Consider the following 23,592-nt stretch of genomic DNA (forward strand, 5'->3'; position numbering starts at 1 on the left):
GATACAAAATGTGTGATTAATTTGAGATGAGTCATGATTAACTATGGACAATCATGCAAATAATTGTGATTAAATATTTTAATCGATTGACAGCCCTAATCATTATAGATTAAGATACAACTTTATTGATACCCTGGTGAAATTGACACATTACAGAGCAATATATATTGTAAAAAAAAATAAACCACACTTTGAACTTGCTTTGAATAAACTTCATTCTGAAATGGGCCATTCTGCATAATGAGTACTTTTAATTTCGATACTCTAGTATATATACTAGTATATTTTGATACTAATACTTCAGTACTTTAAGTAACATTTGAGTGAAAGGCTTTTACTTGTAACAGAGTCTTTCTACTCTGTGGTATTGCTACTTTCCTCCATCCTGAAACATGGGCAAAAACTAATTTTTTATTGCTTTTATAGAAATAACAGAATCTCAAAACAGTTGATTTTGGCAGTGTGGTATCTGAGTAGGAGTTATTTCACCAAATAATCCGTCAGCGTTCTGTAGATGCATGACTTTGACAAATTCAACAAGGAATAACTCATTTGTCTCAAGGTCTCAGCATACTGAATGATTGTAAAACCACCATTTGCTTACTTTTGCCAGAGTCCTACTGTTGGCATACAGTAGAAAACCACTAAAGCAATATTGACTCAGAACGGCCGTGAGCAAACACCGGACGCCTCATTTGTACCTCCATTTTTGCCAAAAAAATGACTGATTTAGTGAAGAGTCCACAGTATTTTGTGACGGCCAACTTGCTGAAAACATAATCATTATTACTCCTGAAGAATTTGATACAGACTTATTGACGTACAGACGTATTGTATTTTAAAGGTTATAGCTCATAAATTTCAGCAGTAAATTCACACATGTACAATAGGGGGAGATGGGGGAGGAAGGGAGCACAAAGACAAACAGCAGACCCTGAAACAAACTGGAGGAAGTGAGGAAAGGAAACAGAGGGAGAAAAAGAGACAAAATGACAGCTCCACATCTGCCAGAACCTCATTCATGGCACCTCTCCATCTTGCCTTGCATGACCTTCTCTTAAAGTACAGGCTGTGAGGTTTTTCCCAGCTTAAAAATAGTCCCTGCTAAATTCTACACTTCACTGAATTATTTCGACAGTGAGATATTTTTTTTTCTTTTTCTTTCCCGCTAACACTGCCACTTTCACCTCACCATTCGTTGCATATTATATGACAGAGAGCCAGAAATATGCCCAAAGGTGTGTACAAAACCAACCACCTCGCGTGTTTACCCTCACCATGCTATTGCGCTTCCAGAGTTGGTCTGTGGCTACACAAAGCAGAAGCAAGCTACAGTACAAAGTTCTCTATCTGAGACTTATTTTTACACAAAAATACACGTAAAGGGAGCTGGCTGAATGCTCGTAGACAAGGTGTGAAATTATTATTTTCACACACCTTCTTTTCTTTTTGTGTTCCACTGTAGCATTGCTTGAAAAAAAAACAAAAAAAAAACGGTGTCCAGCTGGAAACTGGCGACATGGTGTAAAAATAGCCAAACATAACAGAAGAGTAGTAGTTATAGTCGAAGAGTTAAGCTGTTTATTGTGCATAACTATTTTGGAAAAAGAAAAGCAAAAGGAATCAGTGTTTAATTTTGAAATACAGTTTCTCTAGAGGATACAGGCAGTCATGGTGGAAGAATAAAATACCCTGTAATGTCTTAAAGGCTATTACAAGGGGTTTTAATATATTGCTATGAATAATTTTTATAACAGTGGTCTTTTATTAAAACCTGGTGAATAATCTACAGTCTTTTGTAATAAAATTAATTTAGAAAACAACATGAATCTACATGATAGGCAGCCTGTCGACACCACATTGAGTGTGTTTCTATTTCAACATCTTTTTGGAACAAAGAAAAACAGAAAAAAGACAAATCTTGCAGAAATGAATGATTGCAAAATGACTGCATTCAGTATCCACTTTCCCCTTTGGCCTGACTTATAGCTGTGTGAGAAAACTGCACATGTTAATCATTATAATACCTCATTAACATTATGTTTGCAGCTCTAATTCAATAGGCACATACCTTAACGAATAAACCCCCCCAAAATAACACATCATAAACAGTTGGCAACTGCTGCTATGCTGCACTATGGGAATCCTCACAGATGGAACAACAACTGAAGCCTAGATTACAACAACATGAATGTAATTAACCCAGTATTTATTTGCATATATGATCTGAACCCACAAAATAACAGAACAACTAAACTCCGCTTTTGTTTTTACACAGTACAGTGGGCACTTACATGATAATTATATCAATCAGGTTATCTATTAGTTTCTTCGTGTCGTGTCGTGTCGTGTCGTGTCGTGTCGTGTCGTGTCGTGTCGTGTCGTGTCGTGTCGTGTCTTGCTGTACAACATTCTACGACAAGCTGAGCCGGGGTTGCCAAACTGATGACAGTTGTCTCAGGTGAACGTGAAAGGTTAATTTATTTTTACATGACAACGCAGACAAATTATAATTTAGGCATTCAAGTGTAAGTCACGTCAAGTTTTTTGCACAGATAATAAAACATCCTGTCTGATTTTCCTCTGAGGGGAAAGCTCACTGTTTATATACTACATGTAGCCCTCTTTGCCATGGTGTTTGCCATTGAGCTTTGCCACTATGTCTTTTTGGGGATGGATGGCGGGGAAGGAGGTGTTTGGGGGGGAGACGAGGTTTCTTCTCGGGCCCCCAGTACAAAAAAGCAAAACAAAAAGAGAGCTCCAATCACCAGCGTGGGGTGCAAAGTGCAGCTGCCCTGCTAATGAGATTTTAAAATGGGCCATAATGCCCCCTTAAATGGCCCCTACATGGAGAATTATATGCTTCAAGTGTTGATTTATTCAAAGGGGGGAGGGGGATTCGGCATATGTATGTGTGCATCTGTGTGTTTGTGTGTTATTAGACAACAATAGCCTGCAGCTAGGTCGACTGTCAGAGGGCTGCACGCTCATAGGACGACTATCCTTCACCTTCACAATCGGCGCAATACGCATAATGAAAAAAACACTATTTGAACTGTATGTCTATTTCAAAACAAATACATCACCTGCATTTAGTAAGTGAATATATCCAAGAGAGTGTTAACTACTATAGTGTTATCAATCATTTGGTAAATATAAGAGAGATATATTCCAGAGGGTGGATAACTCAGTTTGTAATACAACACATTAAATACTAATCAAGACGTTAAACGGTGCAAAAATCAACATGAAATGCAAACACATCACTGCTTCACTCATGCAGAACATGCATATGATTGTACTCTATTCCCAATACCAACGGATTCCCAAACCTCACTTACTTGGTTCAGTGCTTTTGCAAGTGAGCCGTGCGCGGCGCTAATTGCCGAGATAATGTTTTAATATATTGACTGTGTACTTGTGGTGGAAAGTACAAATCCAAAGCTAGAGTAAAAATGCTGTTTGTTGGTCGAAGGAGAAGGGAACGTAATGAGAGAAAGAGACTGAATAAAAAGACAAAAAAGAGACATTTATCTCTTGATTGGGCTTCTTTGTTAGCATGCTGAGAGGATGCGGTTATTTGGGGATTGAACAAGGACAGCCAGCTGAGAGAGGAGAGACAGAGCAATAGAGAGAGAAAGAAAGAACAAAGGAAAGAGAGGAAAAGGTTGCTAGTGACGGAATTGGATGTGGAAAAGGCCTTTTTGTGCTGTATTGTGTGTGTGTGTGCACATAAGTACCAGCGATAAGATCCACTTGCTCGCATTCAGAGGGGCGACCAGCTGTGAGGATGAGTACAAGCGCGTGCATTTGTTGTGCATTAGTGTGTTTTCCTCTGTCAACGCTCGCAGGGTCGTGTTTGCGTACATGTGCGAGCCCGCAAGTGTGTGTCTTCGCTGTGCGTGACTCTCAATGCGTCAGTGTGTGTGTGCATCAGACAAGAAATGACTGTATCTGGCCACTGAAATGGGACTCTGTCAGAGTGTGTGTTCAAGAGAGAGAGAGAAAGACAGAGACGGAGAGTTACGGGCCCGTCTGAAGCCATCTTTTGTATGAGCTATGTATGCTCTTTGTGGGGGGAAATTGAAAAACATTAGCATGATAAAGGCCGGCTAGGGCTGCCTCGCTGATCAAGTGACACATTACTGAAAAAGCGCATAGATAGAAAATGACAGGCAGCTCATTCACGCACACAGAAACCAATGGGTGTGCCAATAATATCGAGGAGAGGCAGCATTCAGTGGTATCAAGCGGCATCAGTTCACTATAAAAAAAAAAGAACACTTACTACTTGTCATTTTTTTTGGAAGGGGTGTTGTAAATACACAAACTACTGTACTGTGCTCTTTTCTTTTGATGTCCTCGCTCTTTCTGTAATTTGTGTGTGTGGTTTCCATGTGTGTGTGTGAGCAGGCATCTGTGGGCCTCTCTAATTAGAGAGTGCGGCTAGGCCGAGCTCTTGTTTTTAAGATCCCATTTCAAAGCCGGAGACATAGAGGGCTTATTTACGGGCCGGGGAAACGTGTTGGTTGATCCACAAACCTTAACTCGCTCGACGACTGACAAAACAGGTCGACAAGGATGCGGCGGGAGTGATTTGCAAGCTGGAATTGTGTCGTTAAATGGTGGGATTCAGACAAAGGCCGTGCTCTCATCTGTCGCTGTGTGACTCTCTAAATGCTGACGGTAACTGATTTGCTGTGACGGTTGTGTGAGGCTTTATTTAATGAAGTGATGATTTAGGGGAGAGAGGGGGGAAGTGGTATCACAAATTTGTCCAAACTGAGCCCAACATCGCCCCCCTGTGGAGGCACAGTGAATTACACAGACAGCTCATTAAAGCCATTATGCATTCAGGAATTAGGCCCGTTTCAAAATCAGGTCAGCCGAGATGAGATTTGAACAGTAATTTGACGCAGCCTTCTTATTGTTGTGTTGGGGGTAAGAGTTTCTTTGTGTTGATGCTTCAATATAATTGCCCATCCGTGGTCTGTGTGTGTAATGTATATGATTTACCCTTTTTATAACCAACATACCTACAGCACCATCGTCACCCTCCTTTGTTTCTTTTGACATCAAAGCCAGTCTTTCATGTCGGTGCTCATCCTATAGTGTAGCAGCACAAAGGGATAATTACATCACATGTCTGGAGGTTTCCCCTTTATGAATGCACAAAGCAAATAGTTTCATCTCACACCTTTATCCAACAAATAAGAGAACAGATGTTACTACAACAAGCCAACATTTACATTTATTTTTCATCCTGATTTATTACCTGAACATACGCATCATGGCACAGTGCCTGGAAACCTCTTCCATAACCATACAATTGTGGTTTTAATTGTTTTGGAGCTAACAAGAACCCGTTGAAGTGTCCATTAGCAGGGCATGGAATCACTTCTGAGTCCTTCTAACCCACTCCAAGATAAAGCATCATGTGTTTAAAAAGTGATGAAAATGTAGCATCTTTGGAAGAGAGGCCCATTATTAATCTGGTTCAATGGAAACATCACCTCAGAGGCCTCAGCATCTGACTGTAAGGGCGTTTCCTTTGGTCTGGTGCATGTTATTAAAGAGGAAGATGCTGTCCTCTAGTGACAAATTTCATCATAGCAGCTTACCCTCTCAGCCCAAGGTCTTCAACCCAATGGGAATAAATCCAATTTTGTGAAATATTGCAGGCCGACATGAATCAGTCAGAGACCGTTTTGCAAGAAAAGGTCTTGAGATGACTAACTTTGATAGTCAGACATTACGGTCTTCTCTTGGAAGCTGGATATCAGAGGGGTCATCACTTTTTATTTTAATGGAGCTTTATTACCTATTATGAAATCCCCAATCTGAAAAACAATCACAGCGTCTTTTATAAAGCATCTGATAGAAGAACACGCTCATGATAGTTTTGAAATTTAAAGACCAAAGAAAATAAAAAGTCTTTTAATGATCCCTTTGGGAAATTTGAGCGGCCAAGGAAGTTAGTTAATTATAAGGCTTAGAGATGGAAGAAAGGAGGGGAAAGAGAGGGATTAATTAATATGGGATGAAAATATTTTTTTTTCTTTCTTTGGGAATTGGTACATTTCTGCTTAAACTTTGTGTTTGGACTAAACAACTTCTTTTAAAGATTTTTTTTAATTTATTTATTTAATTAATACTTTCTTTGTTTTGCTTTAAAACTTAAGCACTTTAGTTTTTTTTTTCTTTTGCTGTATGAAACGGAAAGGGTACTAGGATATTGTAAAGTAAAAGTACTAAAAGTACTGTTACTTTAAAGAAATTTGACTTACTTACTTACTTTAAGTACTTCAATTTTTGTAAAAAAAATTACTTAATAAAAGTAAAAAAAGTAGGTAGTTTTAAATGTACTCTAAATAAACGTTGCTGCGTTAGATTTAAAGAAAAAAGGGAGGGGGTGGGTGATATATGATACTACTGTTAAATTAAAGAACATTAGGCTACAAAATAGATTGCATTAATGTAAACTTAAACACAAGTGGAACAAACTCAATAATAAGACCCGTTTTGTCCAAACCAACAGACGGGCATATCGATACAACTGATTATCAGTTATACAGTATAAATGTACAACTGTCTTCCTCAGTGTATCAACCAGAAAACAGACAACAAACTCAGACAATTAAACAAAAATGGTCGACAATAAATAAAACAAGCTATGGACACCACAGCGCCAGAAACGTCTTTCAGAATAAATAGTAGAATAAAACATCACCAAAACCTACAACATGGACATGTTAACAAAATAATCTCTAATCACCATATTTCAATGGTTTTCACACACCACATAGCATGCACACGCACTTACATTGCCAGGCAAGGAAGTGGTTGTTGACGTTCTCATCTGCAGTGTGTTGTTGTACTCACCGGTCTGAACGGTACCGCGAAACCTTCCACATCTGCTCCAGGTTCAACTTCTTTACTTATTCAGTCTCAAGGGAGAATATATAACCAGTCGGTCCCAGTATAACCAGTCCACTCGCCTCTCTGGTCCCACTGCACTCCTGAAATTCAACATATTTAGAGCTGAATGAGGCTCTACCGTCACAACAGAGATTAACAGTCTCAAACAGCAGAACGTCGTCAATCAGCTCACTGAAGGTAAAAGTTCCTCAGTGAATGCAGAAGTCACAGCTGGAGGATCCAGAATGAGCATGTTGGCATGACGCAGCGTGCCCCTACTGTTAAGGTCACGAACATCGTGGGTTTGTCACTGGGTGGTGAATTAAATCAGTCATTAATTAAGATAGAACATTTTTTAAACTATGCCGAGGTATAATAATGCTAATTATAACCACAACTCATAAGTGATCCTTAATTTGATTGGCCCGTGAACTCTGCCCCGTGAACGCAAACATTTATAAAGTATCATTTCCGGAGTGCATAGTGTCTCCTCTTTGGAGCTCAAGTGACTTTTGTTTTACTCTCTAAAGGATGCGACAAACTAATATACTTGTGATAAATAGTACTGTATATAGTGAAAGTAAAATTACCAATCTTAAAAAATACTCAAATAGGCCTACACAAAAAAATTACTTTGTTACATTAACTAGAGTAAATGTAATTCATTATTTCCACCTCTGCATGCAATCACTATTACAAATAGTAGGCCTACTAAAAACACACACTTAATCATGAAGTCATAATTTGATACACTTCTGAGTAACAACCTCTCTGCTGGTAAAATGAATTCATAGCCTTTTGAAATGTCAAGAAAAACAAGAAAAGTTAAGATGATACAGATTTTTTTTTACAACAAAGAAAGAAATAGAAAAATATTCACACAGTAAAAGAAAACAAGAAGCTGATGAGGTGTTGTTTTCGAGGGAAAATATCAAAGTTGTTGCCTTCTTTGGTGTGTTATTTGTTTACACCATCACATTCCTAATGCCTCTTGTACTATATTTTAGTAAAATTTACATTAACACAACAGCAATAATTAGCATAATAATTAAGTCTTATATTTGTGAAGCGGTGGAGTTTAAATTGAATCTTGGGATATTGTATGTTGCGTTATACTGTAGCCTGTGTGTGTTGCTTTACCTTGAAGATATCAGGGCATTATTGTAAATAACATTTTAAAAACTATTTGATAATAGACAGAAGGATCAGCAAATGTATTAGCTATCAAGAATTTAAATTTTCTGTCTTGTATCATACCTAGAAAGTGAAGTGATTTCCAACCAGGGGTCCGGACCCCCTGTGAGGAGTGCCAAAGATCACAGTGGTGTGCCAGGCTGCTCTGAGGTTGTCAAAATTAGATTTGCTAATGTATAACTAAAATCATAATAACACACTTACTTGATAATTTATTAAAAAAAAAAAAGTCTGTAAATAAAACTATTAAAAAAGATATACAACTTTTTACTTAGTAGCAAAATACAACAAAATATTCTGCTTCAATTCATATTTGTTGGCGTTTAGCCTTTCAAAAACAAAATTTTCACTGCGGTTAAAAAATAATTTGCTCTCCCGCTTGACGCAAACAAATGGAGGCCCACACCTGTATTAACAAGACGGTCTAGCAGCAACACCATAACTTCCATTTATTTGACCACAATAACAAAAAATCGATTTCTATTTCTACACTATTGTAGTAAATGAATTAAGTCATTAGAAAAGAAAGATCATATTATGTATCTGCATTCACTTGTCGAATCTGTCAAGACGTCATCACGCTGACGAAACTGACGAGTTATATTCATTTAAGAAAGTTGATTTAATAAAAAAACTAATTTAATACACTTAATCACTTTATTCAAACAGAGGCTTTTTAATTTTTTTAGGGTGATGACGTCCAGGGGGGGCTCACAATTAGACTTTGACATATATAAAACAATGAACTTAAGGTAGAGACTGTAATACATTAAAATAAAGTCCACATATAAATACTATGATTAATACTACTGCTTGCATTTATTCATCGTGAAAATTTGCTGTAGCCTACAGATTTATTTTCTTAAATACCAAACTGGTACATAGACTAGAGGAGACACATAACAATGACAGAGAGACATATGTGTCCTGTTGTCAGTGACAAACAGTAGAGGTTAATCACTGACAACATGAAGAGACGGCGTGTCTCAGATTTAATCACCCCAAAGCCCAATCTGTGTCTGTCAGTACTAAAGTGTATTGTTATGGTTTTGCATATTCATTGTTAGGAATAAAAGCATAATATGATACCTAAAATATAAAGCTAGTGGTTTGATTCCAATAGCAGTCTCGTCACAGTATCCTTGAGCAAGGCACTGAACCCCTACCTACTCACTCATCATAAGGAATAAGTCAGTCAATGATGTGTCTCGAAGGTAAAATGACATAGAACAATGCTCAGCTACGTAATAGATATACCCCACTGTAGCAGTAATATCTCCTCCTCCCACTCACCAGCCAGCCATTGTCTATGATAGGTGGGGGTGGGGGGGTGAGACAGATGAGAGCCGGGGCGCGCCACGCCACTTCACCTTCCCTCTCCTTCAGCCTGACAGGACCTGAATTACAGTAAATGATAACCCTCCTCGGCCACAAAGCGATTTGACCTGCCGCCATCTCTCTCCCTGCTCCCCCACCACCCCCTCAACCCCCCTAATGGGTCCCCGAAGGGTGGCCGGGCTCCCTTAGGACCCGGCTGGCAGAGAGGGACAGTCTCTTTGGAGAAAAGAGGGATGGAGGTGAGAGGATTGAGAAGGAGGCCAGGGGATGAGTTGCAGGACTGTAGGAGCTGTTTGCAGCGAGCATACAGATAGCAGCCGCACCAAAGAGCCACAAAACACACAGTAACTTCACAGCAACAATACAGAAAACAACGGAAGTAAAGCTATTTTACTGACAGAAGTAAAACTGTTAAAAGTTCAAAAACTGTAATAATTAAGTATTACTTATATTGGAAGAGTTTGGAAAAGGTTTTGAACTTCACTGTAAATGTAAAGTAAATACAATACTTGGAAATACATGAAGATGGGGATGAGCGGCGGCTGACATTGATGGTTTTATGAGCCCCTTGATATTTTTTTTCAAATCACACCTCATGACCTGTCTTTTTTTATAACTGCAAATCTACATTTAATCACAGTGCAAATAAAAATGGCAGGATGTGATGAAAGGGATGAGGAGATGAGTGTGAAGAGGAGGACGGTCCAGTGAGTGGCTGACCTGCCAGCGACCCGCAGTTTGGGGTCAGCCGTGTCACTTTTCTCATTCGTTGTCATTTGTGTGTGTGTGTGTGTGTGTGTGTCCTGTCCCTGATTAAATAATACTTTGCCTGGGGGCAATATGGGAGTTTGTCTGTATGCAGGTTTCTATCTATATTTGCCTGCTCGTATACTCTCAGTGAACCACTGTGTCTTGAAAATCTAAAATTTGCTAAAATAAAGGTGTTGTGACTCATGAGACATACAATGTAACTAGCACATACCTTGCATGGAAACAAACCAACACATAACAGTGATTATTTCCTTTAAATACACACAAAAGAAAGGCCATTTATTTGAAATATATCCAAGGTATAGGGAAATAGGATGCAAAAAACTAATTCTGACACTACGTGTCTCCGCTTCAGACTTCGCTTTAAGCAACGGATATCAATAGGGACTGTTTGCTTGTGTTATTCAATATTTTGGGTCATTTTGGCGAACTCAAATGTCGTGGTTATACTTAAAAGATAGTGACATGACATGCAAGTCAATTTTCCGGAGGTATAGGGCATCATTTCTGCAATGCAGGATACCCCAGTGTGTCAGATCTGTAAGCCCAGTGTTGTTGCTCTGTCCCACAGGGTCTGTATACCAGCACAAGCTTTCAGGAGATCAGGAGGAGATCTACTGTACCTGCTTGTCATCAGCTTGTCATCTTCCGTGGCTCAAGTCAACACACTGCACCTGAATCCTGACAAATCTCCCCGCTGCCCATCATGCCTGAGCCTCCACTGGCTCCTACTCCTGCAGTCAAACACCCCGTCTCCCCAACACGTTCTCACCCCAACTCGTCACATATTGACACTTTGTCAGGACCCATTGGCGTCGCTTGCTAACACACGCATGTCAAACTATGATGCTTAAACGTTGTGAATTAAAACAAAAACACTTGCTTATAGGTTTAGGCAGCAAAACCACTTAGTTAGGTTTAGGAAAAAAGATCGTGGTTTGGCTTAAAACTACATACACGCCGAGGGCCGTGACAAAGAGTTGGTAGCCTATATGATGCCCTGAGATGAGAACGGGCTTGTTTTCCAGTTGGTTTATCCTGTTATAGCCAGAATGTTTAGCCAGCCAAACTGGATGGGTTAACAAAACACTGGACTTTAACACGGGAGACAGCTGTTCATTTCCTGTTGCAAACCAACAGTCAACATTGTTGTTGTTTTTTTTAAAGCATGACCATGATCGTTCCTTCCCTTAACCAAGTGTTCATTATTGCAACCATGACGACGACCATGTTTCCCTAAACCTAACCATGTCGTTCATGTGCCTTAACCTGACCAAACTTTAATCATAGCGGTCACATCATAAAACAGACTTATTTTATAACAGTAGGGATGTGATGAAATATCGTGCCACGAAATATCGCGATATAAAAACCTGACGATATGCATCGTCGAGACGAAAAACTGGATCGCGATATCAGGGCATAATAGGTACTACGTACATATGGGGCTCCGGGGCTGAAGCTGCAGCCTCTCGGGGTACAACTCATGCGCAGTAAAATCTGGTCTGCCCTCGCCGAAATTGAACCAATCAATCGTAACGCACGGCCGCAGCTTCTGTGTCGGAGCTCCACACACATCAACACACACACAGCGCAGTCAGTGAACAGCTGATCAGAGAGGCCGCGGTGGAGAGAGTTGACGCTACGCTCGTTGCTGTAAGTAAGTGCAATAAAACTTTGCAAGTGTAAAGCAAAGATACATTATTACACCTGTTCAACAAACATAAACACGATGAAATGGTTAAACATGGAGGAAAGCAACGTTTTGATCTGCTCTCTCCGCTGTCATCCACCGCTGCTGTTTACACAAGCACAGCGCGTTGGCTCGCCGGGTAGCAGAGCGTTGGCTCGGCAGCAGCACTTTTTTCAGTCATATGTTTTCATCATTCAAGTTTTGTTAAAATTATTGTTATAATATCGTATCGTATCGAGATCGTGAACCCAATATCGTGTATTGTGTATTGTGTATCGTGTATCGTGTATCGTGTATCGTGTATCGTGTATCGTGTATCGTGTATTGTGTATCGTGTATCGTGTATCGTATCGTGAGCTGAGTGAATCGTCACACCCCTAGTGAACAATGATCAGAAAATGCTTCTATGTGTTGATCTAGAGGGCACGGACAAACAACAACAACAACAACAGTACTGTAATTCAAGCAACAGAGTGACAAGCAGCAATAACCATCATGGTAAATAACAAGAACGAAGCCTCAGACACAGAAATTCGAACTTCAATAACACAAAATCCAAATTGTCACAGAGCAGCAGTGTTCTGAGAGCTACTGAGGAGCTTTCATCTTTCAATCATCATCTTGAAAGGAGGAAGGATCAAGGTGGGAGAGTAGAAGACAGGAAGGAGGAACTCAGATCAACGTGTGTGTGCATGTGGGGGGTTTGTCAGTTGGAATGACACATGCCCTTCGCTAATAGCACGAACTGCACCACCGAGTCCCAAATGTGATCAAAAATAAATATAGAAGGGCTCAGCTGGCTCCCCTCTGAGGATTGTATTTGGGGAAGAGTCCCTGTTGTTGGCTCCAGGATCTAGGGAAATACGGAGGAGACTCCACTTTGAATTGTGAAGCAGCGATAAGTTCCCTACGGTAAAGGTCATGCTGTAAGAAGAGGATTTAAAAATGGGAGAATTATGGCCTTTTGCATCAAAGGATTAGTTGTTTATGAAAGGTCATCATGTCCATTCAATCTGCAGCTATAAGCGCCTTTGGATATTTAAAACCTAACACCACTCTGATGTAATAATAAACAGGGATATCTTTGAACTTGTAATAATTTCAATTGGTGTGAAGGTCACCTCATTTTTAATGCCATGAGTTACAACAGCAAAATACATGAATTTGGTGCACTAGTTTTTTATGGTGGATGCGTGAATTTGTGTATTCAAGGATTTGATAGCCTAAATTTAAATACTAAAAATAATACAGTATGTGTTAAATGTAAGAGTAGAATGTCACAATTTTGAACAAATTTTGCTTAAAATTTAGATAATGCCGCATAAATAAAATGAAGACCTTCTTTTGAGAAACTTTTTAGACAATGTTGTGTAAAAATTAAGTAAGATACTAGACATAAAAGACTCTAAAATTCTAAAATTGAAATGCGTGGAGAGCCACTAAAATGCTGCACACCTTTTAACTCTCTACACAGCAGTTAAAATAGAAAGAAATCAATGTTAATCATCTCTGCACTACATTAAACACACTATTTAAAATGTGACCTTTGACATAAAATGAAAGTGCGTGAAATAAACACCTGAATCCTTAAAAAACTCTTTGAATATATAAAGAAATACTTAACAGTCTACAGTCTGACCTCTGACCTCAGTCACAATAACATAAAAAAGCTTCTGTGTGAGGAAAGCATCTGTCTTTGCGTTGAGCACGTATGTTTGTGATTTTAAATAAGAATAAAAAGGTCCAGTGTACATTATGAAGTCTATGTAGCCTATCTGTCATTAGATGGCAGTATTGTGTTGGTAAAGGACAGGCAGGTTATCAGTCTCCCTCACATTAGTTGCCGTATGTCTTGTGTATTTGTCAGTATGTTTTCGCTATATGTTTATTTATATATGCATGATTCATAAATTAGAAACAAACCTAACTAAATTAGACTATAACTAAAGCAATCTCAATTATTTCCACTAATGATTGGATCTTTCTGTAGTGTCATAATCAGTGTAATTAATAATAACCAGTCCATTAATTGCCACTAAATCAGAGGAATGGTTTTGAATGTGTCTTAATGGTAAAATTGTAGGCTTGAGTGGAAGATTCTCCGATTCACAAAATTCAAAGCAACTGTGACGAAGGCCAGTTTTAGAATCCCGAATTGAATGAAGACAGTTTTGTAGGTCGTTTGCATTTCTCAACAAGCTCTCATTAAAGATGTGTGTCTGATAATAACAAACAGTTGCAGCTTATATTTTAAATCACGATACATCAGTTGTCCCCGAACCACCTCCCCGTCTGTCTTCTCCTGCTCTGATCTTAAACAGTTTGCCGTGCTCATGTATGCCGTGTATTTAAAGCAGTCTAAATCGCAGGAATGCCATTGTTACTACACATAAGTCCGTTTAACACTCATAATGAGGCTGTTAACACATACTTCACTGTGCTGAGATGTTTATTAGGTAGCAGGTAAATGTGTCTATGATGTGTTTATTTGTGGTTGGTCAAGGGCTTGCTGTAATGTCTTTGTCTCTTATACTGCGGGCATTTTTACTGTAGCATTTTAAAGGGTTGTTTTTATCTTACAACCACACTTTTTTAGATTTTTTTTTCTTTTTCTCCTCCTCGTATCACTTTTTCTTTACTTGTAAGTATTTTTTGTGACACAAAGACATTTCAGAGTGCAAATAAATGCTGTATTTCTGTCCTGCATATACCATAAATCCCTTGTGAATCAAACAATGTTGCCAGTACCAAAACCTATTCTTCCTAGGATTTTCTGTTGAAGTTTGTGGCCATCACCTCTAATGCTAACTACCCATTTCTCATTCTATTTGTTCCAGTGAGTAATCATTAAATGTATTGCTTACAAACCCACCTTTTTCACAGAAAAGAGCTATCAGACACAAAGTGTTTACAGCAAAAACGGATAATGTCAAAGCGGTCATGAACTGGCTGATTGAATCACAGTTACATAAACAAATACATCAGCCAGAGCAGCACTTTAATCACAAGCAAATGTTGATGATTATTATTCTATTTAAATTCTATTAAAAGTCTGAAAACAAAGGAAATAAAACGGCAAACGTGTCCATAATCCCAGAAAGACTTCTCTCTGAACATTGTTGTAATATCTGACCCGTGCAGTGACGCTGCTCCCCAGATGTGTAGAACAGGTGTTTTACTCGACTCTTCCTTTTTTTTTTTTTTTTCTTACTGGTGACAGGGGAGACACAGGGCCTGGAAACCAGTAAGTGAAGTCCCCAAAGCCCAAAGAGCCTGGGAGTGGACATGAAGCCATATATTTGCCCCGGTTCACACGGGCCCCCTGCTGTGTGTGTGTGTGTGTGTGTGTGTGTGTGTGTGTGTGTGTGTGTGTGTGTGTGTGTGTGTGTGAGAGAGAGAAGCTGCCGTCTACCTGCATTCACATTCTCCGTCTCTGTCTTTTTCTCACGCTTGTACTGTATGTGACTGTGGGATGTACAGTATGTATGCATTTTCTGTGTGTGTGTGTGTGTGTGTGTGTGTGTGTGTGTGTGTGTGTGTGTGTGTGTTTGAATTTGTCTCCTGTAGATTGCGATGAAAAATATATTAGATAAGGTGAAGTCTTTTTTTTTAACCAGTTCAGAACAGCCTTATTCCAGTGTCAGTTCATGTGATAATCATCTGTGATTCTTTCTTACAAAATATAAAATGAAAACAAAAAAATGAAAAATCCGTAGTTTGCTAATGTAGATCACATGATGATCAGATGCTTAGTAAAGTAATCTTTCATGCAAATGGTGTGTTTTCTTTCTCAAAAATGGATAGACAGCATGTAAGAAACTCCAGTAACTCCAGTTGAAACAATACACTGTTCAACAAAGCATCATTCATAACAACTGAACTAGATCGGTTGGCGGATTAAACGATCCTGACTGGACAATTACACCCAATTAAATCTTAATTTTCCTGTCAGGCTACACATTTTTCCTGTTAATGTTTCATGTTTCGCTAAGCTTGGGTGCACTGATGGATTAATTTTCTCTCTTATATCAATCGTATCAGACAAAAAGTATCCTCAAGGCCAGAATGAATGTTGCATGAGTGTGTGTCAAAGTTGAGTGAATGTATCGTCTTTAAATATTTCAAAATGTACAATGTACAACAGCATATAACACTGGTGTTTAATACTAATTTCACCACATTAGAAATAATGAATAACTCCTCTTTGTTAATGTAAGCACATGCTTCCTCCTATAGACCCATATGAAAGTGTTGAGGACTTGATAATCAAGACAATTTGTGTCTGAAAGACTGAATCATGTTAGTTGCATTTCACTTCATTTAATTAATAGATATTTCATGTTAGACTAAAGGATTTGAGTTATTTAAGAGACGTTAAAGCCGGTTATGTTACCGAATAGTTCTGTATTTTCAATAACATCCAGCCAAGGTTTAGGGATCCCTGTCTAACTGGAAAAAGAGGCTTCAGGCCAAAAAAGGAGGGAAAAAAAGCAAAGAAAAAAGCAGGAATGGTTAATATTTGACATCCGTCCTGGGAAAGAATTTCTGCAAACATTTGGGATGTTTTACAGCTGGATTGTATTCTCATTTCCAACTAAATTAAAGGTTGTCACTCATTGGTTTTGGTGTGATTTTATAAAATGTGAAACTGAAGCCCAAAATTTGAAGGATGTGTTTTTATTGAAGCAATAATTAAATTGATCTGAAAATATATGTGTGGTTTCGGAGATGCCGGGTTTTCTTCCACAATATTGAATGGCGTAGGCAAGAACTGTATATAATACAACCCATGCAAATTATTATGCTAATCCTGTGCGTCTGTCTGTCTCTATATTTGTGTGTATGTGGGTTTTGTGTTTATACATATATGCATGCATAACATCTGTTTGTATGTGGGTGCGTTGTGCAAATGTGCTCAACATGTGTACAGTATGGTGCATGTGGCTGTATTCTTAGCACTGGAGGAAGAACAGCTAGAAATAAAAACATTATACACACCAGATTTCTTTAGAAACACACGTTCAAATCGTTGAATGTTCCAAAATGATTTTTTAGAAATGTAAATAAACAACAATATGCATATGCATTCATTTGAAAACAAGTGCTTTTATCAAGCTGATATATCGTGGAAATATTCTGAAATGTTTAAGCAGAATGAAATCGGCTATGAGGCTGCTGAGCTTTTCTACATCCACCCTGGTCAAGTGCTCAAATGTCCTGGGGCTGCGGCTCTTTAGCCAAGCCTGACTTCTGACCTCTGACCTCTAAGAGAATTTATATTAAAAAAAAGCATAAATTAACTGACAATTAATCTAATTAGTCTTGTTGCTGGTTCTTGTTACACTGACCATCCTGATCTAAATGATGCTGCACACGTTGACAGCCCTCTGCTCTCAAACAGATTGTGCCCTCTAACAACGCATCCTTGCTGCTATATATTACCATTAAACCGTTACTAACAGTCCTCACCAGAAAACTGACACATTTAACAGCTCAAAATGTTTACATACATGTTAAGTGATATAGTTTATTATAGTAAGAGAACCCTGGCAAGATCTTACAACATTGCAAATGTGGAGGTTGAGGTGGTGGATGTTTGTAAAAATGTTTAATGTCAACTCCACGGACTGGGGTTCATATCTCATGTCCTTACCAACATTTATTGTTTTTAAGTATGATTGCAATCTTTACTTCACCAAGTAGCTGTCTGAACTCAAGAGGCAGATCAAAACGATCATGTGTCATTTTGAAATGCCTTGACAAACAGACATTTTTTGTCATTTGGGCATGAGGACCTATCGCCAATAAATGTTTGAAAATGTTTTTTTCTATGAAAAAGAAAACAGAGTTTGGTTGGATTTACACTTTTAAGTGTTTACAATGAATAGACAAAGGCAGGCAGTTTGTGTAAAGTATTAGACTACCTCTCCAGTGCGGATTGGGGAACACAACACACACATGGTGTGAATGAGTTCATCTGTTCAGACAGACAGACAGACAGACAGACAGACGCATACACTCACACAAGAATATATTGATGTTACTCAGAAATGCATAAATGCAAACACATCATCACACTGGCTGCTAAATTGCAGAATAAGATACAGTTAAAGACATGTTAACACATGTTAACACACACACACACACACACTCAAGAACATCATGTTTTGGACAAATACCTGCTGTTTCAAGCAAAGTGACAAAATGCTTGTGAATTATCATTAAATAATTTGAGTTCTCGGTATAGTTCTTGAGATATATTTATAGAGATTTATATGTAATGGGTACAGATTTATGTTTTCACTTCTGCTACAGAATATATCAAAGCTTGCACACACACACACACACACACACACACACACACACACACACACACACACACACACGGTACACTTGCTTCCTTTCAAGTGAATTCACCAAATCCTCCCCGTCTAGTCTGCTGCGCTGTTACAAGGCCACATTCACACAACGATATTCCTCACTGCATCGCTGAAATGTCTATAAACTGGAGGTTGGAATTACTTTGAGTTTAATTAGTGCAGAATGTGGATTTCCTTCTGAAACACCATCATAAATAGGCACTAATGTCTCAATCCATAATAGAAGAACAGGGAATGAAGATCTCACTCATTATGTGAACACAAGTTTCCATTTACAATTTGGATTGATTGACCTGAATCTAAGTAAAAACTGTACTTTCTGTGTGTGTGTGTGTGTGTGTGTGTGTGTGCGTGTGTGTGTGTGTGTGTGTGTGTGTGTGTGTGTGTGTGTGTGTGTGTGTGTGTGTGTTGTCTGACATATATAACAAATCTTAATTTTGTGTGTTTTCCAACTGATCAGATTTGGAAATACAGATCGTTTTTTCTGCTGTTGGTCAATATTATTCAGATAAACAAACCTTTAACATAGTCAGAAAACAGCAACAGCAGATTTTAAAATGGTCCCTATATTAGGACACTTAATAAAATCAGTATGGGAGAGATATCAGTGATGTGTTTTGAACTTCGGTTTTGGTGGAGTGATACATGCTTTTTACATTTGTGGGACACAGCCATGATGTGATTTTGCCTTTTCATCAGATCAAACTTTGCACACTAACTAAAATTATAAAAACTTTATAATAAGATCCTTGGATCCTGTGATAATACAGCATAAGCTCCTACAATTTCAGATAATATTGTGCTTCCCAAGTGATAACTGCAAAATATATTTGCATTAAATCAAACTGCTGAAAACTACAGTAGCCTATTTGAGAGCCAACAAACCTGGCAACAAGCACCATTGCAGCTATAGAGCGTCCCGATATACCGGTATTGACGATAACCATTATACTTAAAAACGAAATATTGATATCATGTTAATAATACACATATGATAATATTGTGTAAATAATCCAGCAGCCTCTTAAATCATTTCATATATACAGACGTGGCTACAGACTCTCTTTCCACCTCCCTACACTCATATTTTGAGAGTAATTCATTTACCAAAAAAGAGACAAAAATGCATAATAAACAAAGTTAAAGATGAATTTGACTGATAGCATTATTTAAAAAAAAAAATTCAAATATGCTATTGATATCGCGATTATTATTGTTATCGCAAATTCTTTTGGCCACGCTAATCATGACAGCCCTAGTTGCAAGACATTGATTCAAGGGGTTAAGGAATAAAAATACGCTGTAGGTAGTCTGATCTGTGTACCGTAATCAGTAGGTATCTGAAGAGGACATTACTGCAAAACACACAAATACAAATGAACAATTTTGATTGTTGGTGGTAAAAAGGGTTGAGAGTAGGTTAAGGGTACAGGTTTGTCTCTATAGGATCCGTCATGTAGCAGGTAAAGTGTCTTCTTCAGGTTCTTGTCTGGTAGCATGTTCAGCTAATTGAGCCATTGCTGATGGAAACACACTTTAAATCTTGTTTAAATGTTCTAAATTTCTAAGTTATTTTTTGGATGAAAATGTAGCTTATATGTGCTTTTGCAAACAAATGAAAAGAAAAAAAAACACGTGCCCCCCCAAACACCCCCTCTCTCTCCATCCTGCAGGTTGTTTTAATGAGATATAGGATATGCACGGTACACGTCCAAGTTGAAAGAATCAGTCACTGGTGGCAACAGTGCTGATCCATCAAGGATAGCACCTTTTACCCTGAAAATTCTGCCAACTCAGGAGGGCAATTAACACCTCGGCAGCCCGGGTCAGAAATGAGCTGAAGATTTCTCCCCTGTGGACGCCGTGGTCGGCCGCAGAGCCGCACTGCTCTTTGCTGATGCGCTGGTCTGTGTGTGTTAGTGTGTGTGTGTGTGTGTGTGTGTGTGTGTGTGTGAGAGAGAGAAAAGAGAAGGGAGGGTTATGTGACTATGTATGTGAGAGGAAAAGAGTGAGTGTGAGCATGTGTGTGTGTGTGCCCATGGTCCTGTGCTTGTCTGTATGCAGCGCTGACAGCCGGCGAGAGGTGTGCAGGTAAGGTGCTCCGCAGGGTAATTATGCACAACCTCCGGAGAGTTCACACAGGGGCATTGTGGGTATTTTTGTTTGTTTTAGCCATTTCCTTTTCCTCTCTTTTTTTTCCACTCGTTCACATGAATGAAATATCAAATGTACCTCAGTGGCCCGTGCTAGGTTTAAAAGAGCATTCATCTGCATATTAGGATTGATGCTAGTGGGAAATGTGATCACGTCTCTGGACTCCAGACACACGGTTCTGCAATTAATATTCGCTCGATAGGCTCGGAGAAGAGGTTTCATGAATATTCATCAGCGTTAATGTGGATGTCTGCAACCGATATCACTGTCGATTAGAATAAAACATTCTTAATGTTCTTAATTGGCCAGAGTCCCATGACTGCATTAGGTTTTCATCTTATAAACATTCGACGTGTCCAATTCAAATCCTACGGCCTAACCTCAGAATACTAAATCGCCTGACCTTTGATCAAGGTAATTAACCCGCTCTATCAATTATCAAATGAAGCAGAACGCGGCAGATTCACGTCCACTTACAGAGTAAAGATTCCATCTTGACCAGTCTAACTCAATTTCCTTCTCAGGGGCCAAAGTACACCATGAAAAATAAAACACGATAAGTAGATTAGATAAGTTATTACTTTATCTTCAGTATACGAATTCTAGTATCAAGGTTCTTGCGGTTTACATTTTAGAGACTTGGACCTGTGAGGAATGTCTAAACAAGAAGCAGGATCTTCCTCATCTTGGCCTACACGTGAAAACAGACCACATCAATATATCAGATCAGGAAAAAGATAAAAGTGCACCCATATCAACAATATTTAACCTGGACACCTGCTCTGACTTAAATTAGCCTCATGTAACTGAAATCTGACTACTTTAACCGCAGCCAGCAGCGCTGCACACCTCTCTTGTTCGTTTTGGCCCTCATAAATAAAAACGGGAATGTCTGGAGAGGGCGGTGGAGCGGGGGGTTCACACGGCGGCTGCTGGGGTCGACATCCGTCACGGCTCCTTTACAGACCAAAGCAAGCGGAGTCGCACTGGAGGACCAGGAAACCCGAGCCTCGGTTAGACAAACACATGCTACTTCCAAAATAACAATGGGCTTCTGTGACAGCGACCAGAGCTCTCTGGACAGACGTGAGGCATCACGACAGTGAAGTGTGCAGTGGTGGGGGATTGGATTACCAAGAGCTTGTAGTCTGACCCTCCAAAAAATAAATAAATATAAAGATAATCATAAATGACAACTTCAGGATTCTCGGTGGGCTGTGTGTCGTAAAATGAAAAAGGTCAAGCGGGATTGTTTCCTTGTAACTGATATCTGAAAACCTCGGGTGCATCTTCACAATGTGGTTTAACTCCGAGTCACCGCTGTGTCTGTATATGGAGGACAATCCAGGGATTAAATATAGCAGCTAAAAACACAACAAGCTGCCAGCTACTGCGGGGTGGCTGCAAATACTTTAGTCCCATTCAGGCTTTGCATTCAACACTTTGAATAATTAAATTTTTTACCAACGCAGTTGAGATTTTTCTATTGATTGAAGAAAAAAAAAAAAAAATTTAAAAATTAAATAATTAAATAAAATTTAAATGTGATTAAAAAAATAAATGCATAAAATATAAAGCAGGACTTATCAGAAAAGAAGAAAGAAAAGTTAACATTTTTCATTAATCCTATATGGGTTGAATAATTATAGTGCCATATATTATATGATATGGGCTACATTTGATCAAATACAGTGGGACAATTAACACTCATTCAAAAACATTTTTTTTTAAATACTAAAAAAAGGCCACTCCAAAAATAAGTAAAAAAAACAAACAATGAATACAGGGTGTTTTTGCTTTAAATAAGTAAAAACAAAATCTGCCAATGGAACAAGTGAACATTTGTTTGGTAAGATTTCTTGAAATAGGATGTTACATTTAGGCCTTTAAAGATAAAAAAAAGAGATCTTGAAATTAGCGAGAAAAACTCATTTTGAGCTATATTTCAGTATTAGGAAGTGTTGTGTGTCATAATAAGCCTGTAGTGCTCAAAAATATTGTTTTCAAATTTTTTTACTTAAGATATTCTAGATGCATTGACTAAAAAGTGTTATGAAATATTTTGACTTGTAATTTGACAAAAATGCTTGGTAATATTTTGTGTTTTTGCAGTATTTTATATTTGAAAAACATCATTGAATCACACTAGTGTTCTTCGATTATCATATTTGGGTTTTCTGAGCTGTTGTGTGACAGAAACATCACAGGTTCAGTGCAGCAACAACAGCGTCTGTCTGTGCATTTGTTAAGGCACTCTGGTTACAGTGTGTCAGCTAAATGTAACTTGAACAGATTTTGGAGGAGGAAGTGTTCTGTCAGCTCAGAGCAGGTATCTGTCAGCAGGCTGTATCCTTTTGGGTTGCAGGAGGAGGAAGCAGCCTTGACCAGGCCCTTTTCTGCCCCGCAACGCCACCCAGCTGTCCTGGAGGGGTGGCCAGTAAATCCACACTGGCAGCACACAGACTCACACACAGCTGGATTACACACACACATCAAGCAAACCTGCATTCGCATGGTGTATGTGTGAGGTGCTGATTGAAATATATCAACAATGTTATCATAGTGGCAGTGTTACTACTTCAGCAGTGTGTTTCATAGTCCATGTTTCCCAACAGCAGGGAAATCATAAATCATATCATTTTTTCTACAATTATCTTCCATTTCCTGTTAGTACCATTAAAAATGGCACTCAACATACTTTTCTTTGCGCAACATCACACGACTTTCTACACCGGTAATGTTGGCAATGGACATACGTGGTGTATTGCAGAATTGCCCAATATGAAGTTAATTTATAAGGAAGTCTGGACTAGTACTGAGGAAGCTTCTTGAATGTGTGCTTGCTTCTGACTTAACGGTCAAGGTTTGTCTTTTTCCACTGTTTCATCAAGAAGACCAAAAAAAACTATAAAAGTAGTTGCCACCGAACTGCACTGGGAAAAGCCCCTTATTTTGGCCAGTGAGCAAAAATTCCATAAACATACCAATCACCACGGCGATAAAATGTTATTGAGGAAACTCTGATGTGCATGCTGACAAGTGGATGTGTACTTTTGCTACCCTTGTGAGAAGCGGTGTAAGTTTTAGACCTTCATTGAGCTGACATCTTTGTAAAGTGAAGTGATTTTGGATGGATCTGACTTT

General features: G+C 38.7%; 1 long non-coding RNA gene across 1 annotated transcript in view; it reads right to left on the reverse strand.

Moving 5' to 3' along the window:
• Positions 1-5,496: 5,496 nt before the first annotated feature.
• LOC141767367 (uncharacterized) overlaps positions 5,497-23,592 on the reverse strand; it is a 134,301-nt gene continuing 116,205 nt past the window's right edge. Inside the window, exon 3 of the long non-coding RNA XR_012593830.1 lies at positions 5,497-7,019. This is a non-coding gene — a long non-coding RNA (uncharacterized LOC141767367). The remainder of the gene's footprint in view (positions 7,020-23,592) is intronic.

This window comes from Sebastes fasciatus, chromosome 5 (genome assembly GCF_043250625.1).
Source record: "Sebastes fasciatus isolate fSebFas1 chromosome 5, fSebFas1.pri, whole genome shotgun sequence".
Classification (NCBI taxonomy): Eukaryota; Metazoa; Chordata; class Actinopteri; order Perciformes; family Sebastidae; genus Sebastes; species Sebastes fasciatus.